We start from the raw sequence: 10,292 nt of genomic DNA on the forward strand, positions 1-10,292 counted from the left end.
TATTTTTAGTAGAGACGGGGTTTCACCATGTTGACCAGGATGGTCTGGATCTCTTGACCTCGTGATTCACCTGCCTCGGCCTCCCAAAGTGCTGGGATTACAGGCGTGAGCCACCACGCCCGGCCCCAGCTCTTTTCTTTTTTTGTTTGTCGCTCACAAAATAGCAGGCACCTGTGTACCAAGCTAATGTATTCATTGGTCCATATATCTTCTAGTCCTTCTATGCACATTTAAGTTGTACAGATTTACAATAATATTACTACTAGAATTGTATTTTATATATTCTTCCATTTATATTATGCCATGAATTTTTTTGGTCTTGTTACCCAGACTGGAATGCAGGGGCATGATGATGATGGCTCACTGCAGCCTTGACCTCCGGGGCTCAAGCGATCCTCTCACCCCAGCCCCACAAGCAAGCTAGAACTACAGGTGTGTGCCACCATACCCAACTAATTTTTAAAACTTTTTGTAGAAACAGGGTCTCACTGTGTTGCCCAGGCTGGTATTGAACTCCTGGACTCAAGCAGTCCTTTTACTTCAGCCTCCCAAAGTGCGTGGTTACAGGTGTGAGCCACTGCTCCTAGCCCAAGTTTTATTGAGTATAATTTACACATAATATTAATAAACTAGTACAAATGATTGCACAAGTGGTTTTTACAAACGTATTCATCTCATAACTACTACCAAAATCAAGATACCAAATATTTTCATTACCCCAGAAAGTTCCCTCCTACCATGGTATAGTTAATCTCTTATTTTATTTTTGGCCCCAGGCAACCACTGATCTGCTTTCTGTCACTATGGATTAGTTTGCATTTTCTGGAATTTCACACAAATGATATCAGACATAGTTATGATTTTGTGTTCAATTCTTTTACTCAGCATAGTATTTTCAGATGTAATTGTTTTTCATTTTGCTCATCTCTTTTTTTCTTACCTTTCTACTATTATCACCACTGCTGCTTTCTTTTTCTTTCTTTTTTTCTTTTTTGAGACAGAGTCTCATGCTGTTGCCTAGGCTGGAGTGCAACGGCATGGTCTCCACTCACTGCAGCCTCCGCCCCTAGGTTCAAGCGATCCTCCTGCCTCAGCCTCCAAGCGATCTTCCTGCCTCAGCCTCCTGAGTAGCTGAGATTACAAGCACATGCCAGTATGCCCAACTGATTTTTTCATATTTTTAGTAGAGACAGAGTTTTGCCATGTTGGCAAGGCTGGTCTCAAACTCCTGATGTCAGGTGATCTGCCTGCCTTGGCCTCCCAAAATGCTGGGCTTACAGGTGTGAGCCACTGAGCCTGGCCACCATGACTGTTTTCTTAAATCAGATAACATAAGCTTGGTATATATATTTCCAACCCTCTATCAATATTCCTACAAACATATACACATACAAGGGACCCTAGGGGATTCGGTCTGTAAAAGTCATCCTTACAAGATACGAAATAGGATGGCAAATAGAGGGCAGATAATGGTTTTGGAGGGGCAAAGAAAAATAATCAACAGAGGTAGGTCCGTATTTCTGTTTAACAGATGAGAAAACTCGGAAACTCAGAAGGATCCTACAGTTAGTCAATGGCAAACCCAGCATTCCAACATAGCTCTTCTGACTCCAAATCTCATCTCTCATTTCCCTCCAAGAGGGTTTTTTGCTCCATAAAATTTTGAAGGCCCTAACGGCAAAGAAATTTAAGACCTGGAGAAAAGAGAATATTAGTGGTGAGGAGGATGATGATGGTAGCGATATGGTGATGATGGCAGTGATTATGAGGGTCACTGTGAGAGTGGTAGTGGTGGTGTTAATGGCAGTGGTGATTACGATGGTGCTACTTTAAAGCAACGATCCCCAACTTTTTGGTACTAGGGACCAGTTTTATAAAAGACAATTTTTCCATGATCCTGGGTTGGGGGTAGTTTTGAGATGATTCAAGTGCATTTATTGTGCACTTTATTTCTATTATTATTACGCTGTAATATAAGATCAAATAATTATACAACTTGCCATAGAATCAGTGGGACCTCTGAGCTTGTTTCGCTGCCACTAGATGGTTCCATCTGAGAGTGATGGGACATAGTGACACCCAAAGTGTGTTGCTTATGTCCGGCCTACTTTGTAATCTCATTTGGGTTGCTGTCACTGCACTGTCACAATGATAGAAAGTTGGAAATGGAAGCAGGCTTTTCAGTGCTTTTATGGCAGTCTCAGGACATTCCACCTTGACTTTAATCCAGAACATAAGGAGATTTGAAGTTATCTCAGACATACTTTTAAGGCCACCAGATGCAGTTGTACAATTGAAGGACATCGACTCACTTGCCACTATAAAGCCTGCCACCAGATGCAGCTTGTTACTTGCCACTCACTAATTTGATATGAGTCTGCAAGCAATTGATTTATGTTAGTCTCTGTACAGTCAAACCTCTCTGACAATGTTAATATGTATTTTCAGCCACTACACAGCACTAGCATCACTGCCTCAGGTTATCAGGCAGTCAGTTTTTCTAAGGAGTACACAGCCTGGATCCCTCGCATGCACAGTTGACAATAGGGTGCATGCTCCTATGAGAATCTGATGCTGCAGCTGATCTGACAGAAGGCAGAACTCAGGTGGTAGTACGAGCAATGGGGAGCAGCTGTAAATAGAGATGAAGTTTTGCTGGCTTGCCACTCATTTCTTGACGTGCGGCCTGGTTTCCAGCAGGCCATGGACCAGTACCTGTCCATGGCCTAGGATTCAGGGACCCCTGCTTTAAAGAAGACCCAGATCCAGGGAGAGCTGAAGGTAACAGAAAATAAAACCCCACTTTCTGCAGTGCTTTTAACTGTTTTTTTTTTTTTTTCTCATTTCATCTTTACTATGATCCTGTGCAGTGTATATTATGATTATTCACATTTTAGAGGAGAACTTGAATCCAAAGCAATTTTTCAACAATCAGCAAGAGAAGCAGGTGATAAACATTTAATCTGCTTTTTATATTCCTGGTATTTGTAAAAATCCATTATAAGTATTTTAGTGGCATGTCAGGCTTTCAGTAAATTTGGTAAAAATCACCAATTTTTCATGCCTAAAATAAAAGCAAATTTTGTTCATGCCAAGTTACTGCTAAACCATTGAGAAAAAAATGAATTGAAGTATAATAACTTAGAGGGATTTCAGTTTTATCGTCACTGTTATCCTTAGATGGGGAGGTGAAGATGCAGATAAAGGCATATAGTAGGTTTCATTTTGATTAAATAAAATACTTTTAAGGCCACCAGATGCAGTTGTACAATTGAAGGACATCAACATTCCTTCTTAAGCTATGGTGACCAGCAGGTAGGAAAAGAGAGAAGTCAGGGGATTTCTTCCCCTACCTCTGTCCCTTTCCTCCCTGCTTGGCTGTGGTTTAGGCAGATGGCTACAGATCCTGTTGGGCAGCCCCTCTCCCACAGCCATGCCCTTAATGGCCCTGACAAGGTTCCTGTAACATCATCCCTTCTTCTCGCCCCTTAGACTTAGGGGTAATAATTACTTCCTGCTTTTCCTTGTTGCTGGTTGTTTTACCATTCCCTTTACCCTGCCCATCACTAAGCTGATATTGCTCAGCTTCTCAGTATCATTTTTATGCCCTGTTTTTGGTACTGGGCTGTGATGCTTCAAAAGACATCGCTTTTGGTGCTGCAGGGAGCCTGCCAGACTGGAGGGAGGAGCAGGGACCTGTTCCTTTCTTTGCTTGCGATTCCTCTTAGAGTCTCCTCAGCAGCCGTCCTTTCCTCAGCAGCAGTGGGATGCAGCCTCCCATGTTTTTCTGGCACTCTCAGGGTGGTCCTTGTGCTTGTTCTCAAGCACCTGTAACAAACAGGCAGCCCTTCTTCAGAGGCCTCAGGCTCAGATCTGCAATGCTGCTCTGAGCTTCTGGGTGATACCACCAAACTCTTCCCTTTGTTCCCTGGCCTGAGTGGTCCTAGCCTGGTCTTCACGGTTGCTTTTCTGTGTTACTTTTATGTGTTTCTTTCACATATTCAGATCTCTAACCCCTTTCTTTTTTTTTTGCATTGTGAAAAACACATAAAATTTACCATCTTAACCTTTTTAAGTGCACAGTTCAGTGGTATTAAGTAGCTTCACATTGTTGTGCATCTAATCTCCAGAACTTTTTCATCTTACAAAACTGAAACTCTCTCCCCTTGAAATGTCTCCCCACTTCCCATCCCCTAGCCCCTGATGACCACCATTCTCCTTTCTGTCTCTTTGAATTTGACTACTTCAGATAGTTCATATAAACAGCTCCAATCCTTTCTTTATATTTAATTCACTTTATAAAAATAATTGGCATAGTTTTTGTTTTCCTGATTGGACTCTGATCCATCTCTGTAAATAGTCCTTTCTTTACACAGTTTTCAATTAAACTCTCAATGTACCATCTGATCCCTGCTGGGACCCCAGCTGATACACTATGAAATTATTGGGGAGGTCAGATGAAGATTAGGTTAAAATAATAATAAAGAGGAAAGCCTTTTTAACGAAAAAGCACTATATGTTATAATTCATAGTAGTAATAATTTAAATGGGCCACATCTGAGCTTCCCCTGCAGGGCCTTGAAACACTGACATCCAGAGAAGAGTAATAACAAACACAAGAAAGTGGCTGCAATGCCAGAGTTTCAACAGGCCCTTTGTGACACTAGAACTTGAACTCTGTCCCCTTTTCTAAGAGAGGATATGGAGAATCTGATTTTTTAAAAAAGCTCCATATTCATACTCACAAGTTAATGTGGGAAAGAAGCCAGGATTTCTGTGTCCTTAAGTGATACGGAGACTCTGACTCCACCAAGACAAGGCTCTGATCCCAAATGTCAGTCCCTAGCGATTCAGTGACACTTTAACATCCTGATTTCAAATGAAAAATCGGGTTGCTTTTTGAGAGTAGTAAAAGACTGGAAACTCCCTGACAACTTGCCAACTCACAAGTGCCAGAAACTCCTTGCAGCCATAGCCCTGGCCAGAGATTGTTTTCTGGCAGAGTGGGGTCGTCTGACCTCTTTAAAAGGAGCACTCCTTTCCAAGGGCTCAGAAGGCAATCTGAGGCTCCCAGTGGGTCTTGCCCAGAGGCTGTAATGAGACAAGTGGAGCACAGGGTTGGGTATGCAGAGAGCAAGGGGTATCGTGGGCAGACCCCTAAGGGAGGGCCATGGATTATTCAGATAGTACTCTGGCTGGCTGTGCATTGTGGAGAATATTCACCATCAATCCTGCCAGGAAAGAAGGCCTCACAAAACACCAGGTCTGAGGGAGAGGATCAAGGAATTTCTCTGACAGATGTTAATCAAGAAAACCCGAACACCAAGGGAGACTATTGCTTCTTCCTGAAACTATTTGACTGGCAAGGTCTCTTTGTACTTGGGTGGGACTAACCATGAGAAAAAGCTCATCTGTGTGAGTTTTGTGGCTTGATGTTATGGGGTGCAGATGTGAGCTACTCCTCTAATGTCCAGAAACTGTATCAATCCCAAGAAATGATTTGCAGTATCTTGTCCGTGTGTGTGTGTGTGTGTGTGTGTGTGTGTGTGTGTGTGTGTGTGTGTTTTGGGGGAGGGATATGGAACAACTTTCTGAGGCCTGTGAATGTAATCTGATTCACAGATGAAGTGCCCCCTCCCTGCCTCTTCCTCCATCCCCGAATTTAGAACAACTGGATTATGAGGCAGGGGAGGGTGAGGCTATGACTTTCCTCCCTGAATTCCCAACAGTACCCTGCCTGGCAAGCTTTGTGTGCAATCTTCACACACATACTTACTAAATTGAATGTATATAAGCAGCCTTCAACTTTTAGGAATCCACAACACATTCTTCCCATCCAGAAGCCTAGCTTGTGATGAGAGATTCTTTTAGGGATCTCAGTAACAGTTTCTTCTGTTTGTGGAATGGCTTTTCCCACAGAGGTATTAAAATCAGAAAACAAGAAACACAAGTTTGGGAGGCTGAGTGCTAGTGTTGGTTTTCCTACCAACTCTTTTTGTCCCAGTTATATCATCTACAAATAGTCTCTTCCCCTCTCTACTACTCAATAAAGTGATGGGGAATTATGATTAAAATGAGAGGAAGAAACTTATCATAAACTCAAAGTTGTGGTATTAGTATAGATAGACGAAATAGGAGATGGTCATTTGCTTCCCTTTCCAGGCTATTGAGGAAAGAAAAAGAAGTGTAGTGGGATATTGTCATTAAGATCGTAGTAAAGTAACATGACATACTGTCGGTGAGTAGGTAGGAACAATAGCTGAGTCCCTCACATTAAGACATGTAATGAAAAGGAGTCAGAACATTGCAGGAAGTGAAAGGACTATTCATTTCATCATTATCCTGCTCTTAGTTGGAATTCTTTTCCTCTTCATTTCAGTTATAACCACGAGTCTGCCAGAACTGTAAGACAAGAGCACATGGTCACAGTGTGAGAGCCCTGTTTAGTTGATTCTAGAATGCACATCTTCCCTATCCTGCCATCTCTGGGGATCAACTGATGATAAGGCTCTGTGGAGATACAGTTGTTAATAATGTCATAGCATTTCACACTGTCATCATGTCAGTTGAGTTAGGTGTATTGTTGACACTGTAAGTAATGAGTTTAATTGCCGTTTAAAAGATCCTCAAAAAAATTACTCTATGATTTGGCATTAAAATGAAAAATTACCTTGTGTGCAAAAAGGCATAGAAACAGAGCAGCAGGACTTAAATTTGATATTAGTGAAGCAGATATGAATGGTTGGAGGAATGAACACAAAAGTGCATAATTTTTGCAAAGTAACAACTGAAGTGCTTTCTGGAGCCTAAGAGGGTAAGAGCCACCCCTTAAGTAGAAGAAACTGTTAGTGAGTTTCACAGAAGGATTGGCCATCACAAGCCCAGCCAAATGACAGCAGAAACTGCTGGCACATCTTGGATGGATGAAAGAAACGTCAAAGCAATCAGAGGCTTGGGTGACTGTGGAGAACTATAGTTAAAGCAATGTGTCATGTCGTCTAAAGAACGGTGTTGCTCTTGATGACTCATAAGGCGTGCCTTAGGATCAATGGAAAATGGTACAGATGTAAGATTATAACATTCAGGGTGCCACTACCATTTTTACAGGAAAAGGAAGAGAGACCTAGTGCGTCTTTTGCTGGTGGTCCTAGTCTTTTGAGAATCAGTACAGAGATCAGCACATGGCTGATCAGGGACTGTGAGAATAGGAGCATCTTGTATGCCTGTGGTGCAGCTTGCCCTAATGACTCAGAAGAAACAGGAGATAGGACAGGGTCAAGAGTATGAAGGAACAGAACAAGTGTCCAGAACCTGTCCTTCTAGGCATGTGAATGTGAGATAGACAAAAGATTTTTTTTTAAAAGAACATAGTTTTTTATTTAAGGAAAGAATTTGCAGTTTGGGGTTACTTCTTATAAAACAGCAAAAAACTAATCCTAGATTTTAAAAAAAGCCTAGCAGTTTCAACACCCTACAACAAATATAAAATGTTTTAAAATAAATTCAACTAGTAAATATTTAATCGTCTCCAAGATTATACCTTTAAATTTACCAAGCATGATTATTTTATGAGTCTATTAAATTCTGTATGATGAATTTTAATGTCCCTAAAATAACAAAATTGCTTCAGATTAATAAAAGCACCAGAAACAAATATTGCATATATCTATATTTCTGCCAAATTTCTATTAACAATCAAGACATAAGTAAAAAGGATATATGCAAGCTTGTTTCCTCATCCATCCCATCCCCTCCACCTTGAATTTCCTCAGGTGTGGATAAACAATTCTAGACATTTAGGATTTTTTTTCCCATTTATTTTATTGCATTTTAGGTTTTGGGGTACATTTGAAGAACATGCAAAATTGTTGCATAGGCACACACGTGGCAGTGTGATTTGCTGCCTTCCTCCCCATCACCTACATCTGGCATTTCTCCCCTTGCTATCTCTCCCCAGCTCCCCACTCCCCACCGTCCCTCCCCTATTTCCCCCCAACAGACCCCAGTGTGTAGTGCTCCCCTCCCTGTGTCCATGTGTTCTCATTGTTCAACACCCGCCTATGAGTGAGAACATGCGGTGTTTGATCTTCTGCTCTTCTGTCAGTTTGCTGAGAATGATGGTTTCCAGGTTCATCCATGTCCCTACAAAGGACCCAAACTCATCGTTTTTGATGGCTGCATAATATTCCATGGTGTATATGTGCCACATTTTCCCTATCCAGTCTATCGTCGATGGGCATTTGGGTTGGTTCCAGGTCTTTGCTATTGTAAACAGTGCTGCAATGAACATTCGTGTGCACGTGTCCTTATAGTAGAACGATTTGTAATCCTTTGGATATATACCCAGTAATGGGATTTTTAATTCTTCAACATGTTTATGATCATTCTTAATCTGGGCCTTATGGCCAAAGTTCCATGGGTGGGCTCCAGGGAACCCGTCCACGTACCCTTGAAATTATATAAACAGTCCTGAGCACTGTATGCATTTTGATGATGGTGGAGAGAGGTATTCTGGTTGTTATATATTTCCTAAATGTGCCCATATTTTAAAGAATGAAAGGGTCCGTTATCCACTGTTGAGCATTTTGGATTTGTTGTGACCTGGCCCTTGGCCCCTCCTGGACAGACAATGGGCACTTTTAGTGAGTATTCTGCGTTAACAGGAGGCTGTGGCTGGACCCAGCAACAAGGGAGAGGGAGATTCTTGAGCAACAAGACACCGGGGAAATGGCTTTGTGATTCCTTCTTGGTTTTGGGATTTGGATGCCACAGTGTCCCTGCTCCTTCTCAAAATAAACAAAGAAAAGCCCTTGCATTCCTGTGCCACCCAGGTTCAGTCTGGCACTTTGAACTTTGTTTTTTTTTTTAGGTGACAGAAACCAGGTCCCAAGCCTTGAGTTTTCCTCTCCCTCTGGCAGGGTCGGAAATCTCCAGACTGTGATATGGGTAAGATTGGGAAGGCTGCAGGGCAGCTATCCAGGCCATTCGCCACTGGTGGTGACTTTTATACTCTAATTTGAAAAAGCAAAGAAAGGTCAGGCTGGATGGAGTCTTATTGAGTTCCATGGAATTATTCTATCTCATGGGCCTAGCATGGGCTAAATGGATGGTCAGCCTCTGGATATCTTAAACTGAGCCATGACTTGAGAGTCAAGACGTTTCAGAGTAGCAGGCATCAGTGTCAGAGATGTTTGTTAAAATAGCTCCAATCCTTGTTAAAAACAAGGTGTTTTTTTTTTGTTGTTGTTTTTTTTTTTGGTGGAGAGTTCATTAAAAACAAATTCCTGGGGTCATCCCCAGAGATACAGAAAGTCTGGAGTGGAATCCTGGAATTGGCTTCTTTAAAGTAACATTCTCCAGGTGATTTTGAGAAAGGGACTGCAAAAGGTGTTGGTATTTCACACGTTGAGAGCATGGACAAAGAGAAGGACATCTGGACCCTCAAATGTTCTGGTTTTCTTCATGTGTTAACTCTGTTGGGTCTGGGTCCTTTCCTTATCTTCTGAGAATGGCTTAAGAGGAGAGCCCTGCCCTCCTGAAAGGGCACTGAGTGTGAGATGAAATATCTGAGCTAAAACCATGACCGAGAGTTTTGTACTGAGGCTGACCCTGACCCCAGCAAGGCTGTGCTTATCGTGATCTGAAGTAGAGAGTGTCCAAAGGTGGAAGTTTCTGTGGGCTTCAGTCTTGGAGGAGGCAGAGTGGCATGGTGGAAGAATACTAACATGGAAGTCCTAAGTCATTCATTCATTCACTCAAATACTTGGTTGCTTACCATGTGCTAAGTACTGTGTTGCGTGCTGGGATTCAAGGGTGAACAAGACATAGTGCATGCCTTCATGGAACCTTCATCCTAATCAGAGTGAAAGACTTTAGAAAATGATTTTAAAGTTTCTACAGGAAAGGGGTTTGGGACTTCAGTCTGGTTTTAAGACAGAAAGGGAGTAGCAAAGAGACTTGTCTTAAAGGTGATCTTATATTGTAAAATGACTTGTCTTCTCTCACATTAACTATTTATTTGGAGTGGATGATGATGAGGATGAGCTGATGGAGGTTGTTGGGTGGTCAAAGATGCTCCCTCACCACTCCGTCCTGCCACCCTGCCACACACAGCATAACACCAGGCCACCTATTGGTGCCAACATCAGAATAAACAAATCATTTAATTCGTGTAATCAGTCTATCAATTGATTAGTTAATGGCAGTTGAAAGTGCTAAGAGGTACACAGCATAGTGGGAGCTCATCAAAGGACACCAAGTCTAGGGCAGGGCATGAGGCAGAGATTTCTTAA

At 42.0% G+C, this 10,292-nt stretch overlaps 1 long non-coding RNA gene across 1 annotated transcript in view; it reads left to right on the forward strand.

Moving 5' to 3' along the window:
- Window positions 1-7,434, forward strand: part of LOC119467969 — a 14,388-nt gene extending 6,954 nt beyond the window's left edge. Inside the window, exon 3 of the long non-coding RNA XR_005196606.1 lies at window positions 6,380-7,434. This is a non-coding gene — a long non-coding RNA (uncharacterized LOC119467969). The remainder of the gene's footprint in view (window positions 1-6,379) is intronic.
- Window positions 7,435-10,292: the final 2,858 nt, after the last annotated feature.

This window comes from Cebus imitator, unplaced genomic scaffold (genome assembly GCF_001604975.1).
Source record: "Cebus imitator isolate Cc_AM_T3 unplaced genomic scaffold, Cebus_imitator-1.0 Scaffold358, whole genome shotgun sequence".
Lineage (NCBI taxonomy): Eukaryota > Metazoa > Chordata > Mammalia > Primates > Cebidae > Cebus > Cebus imitator.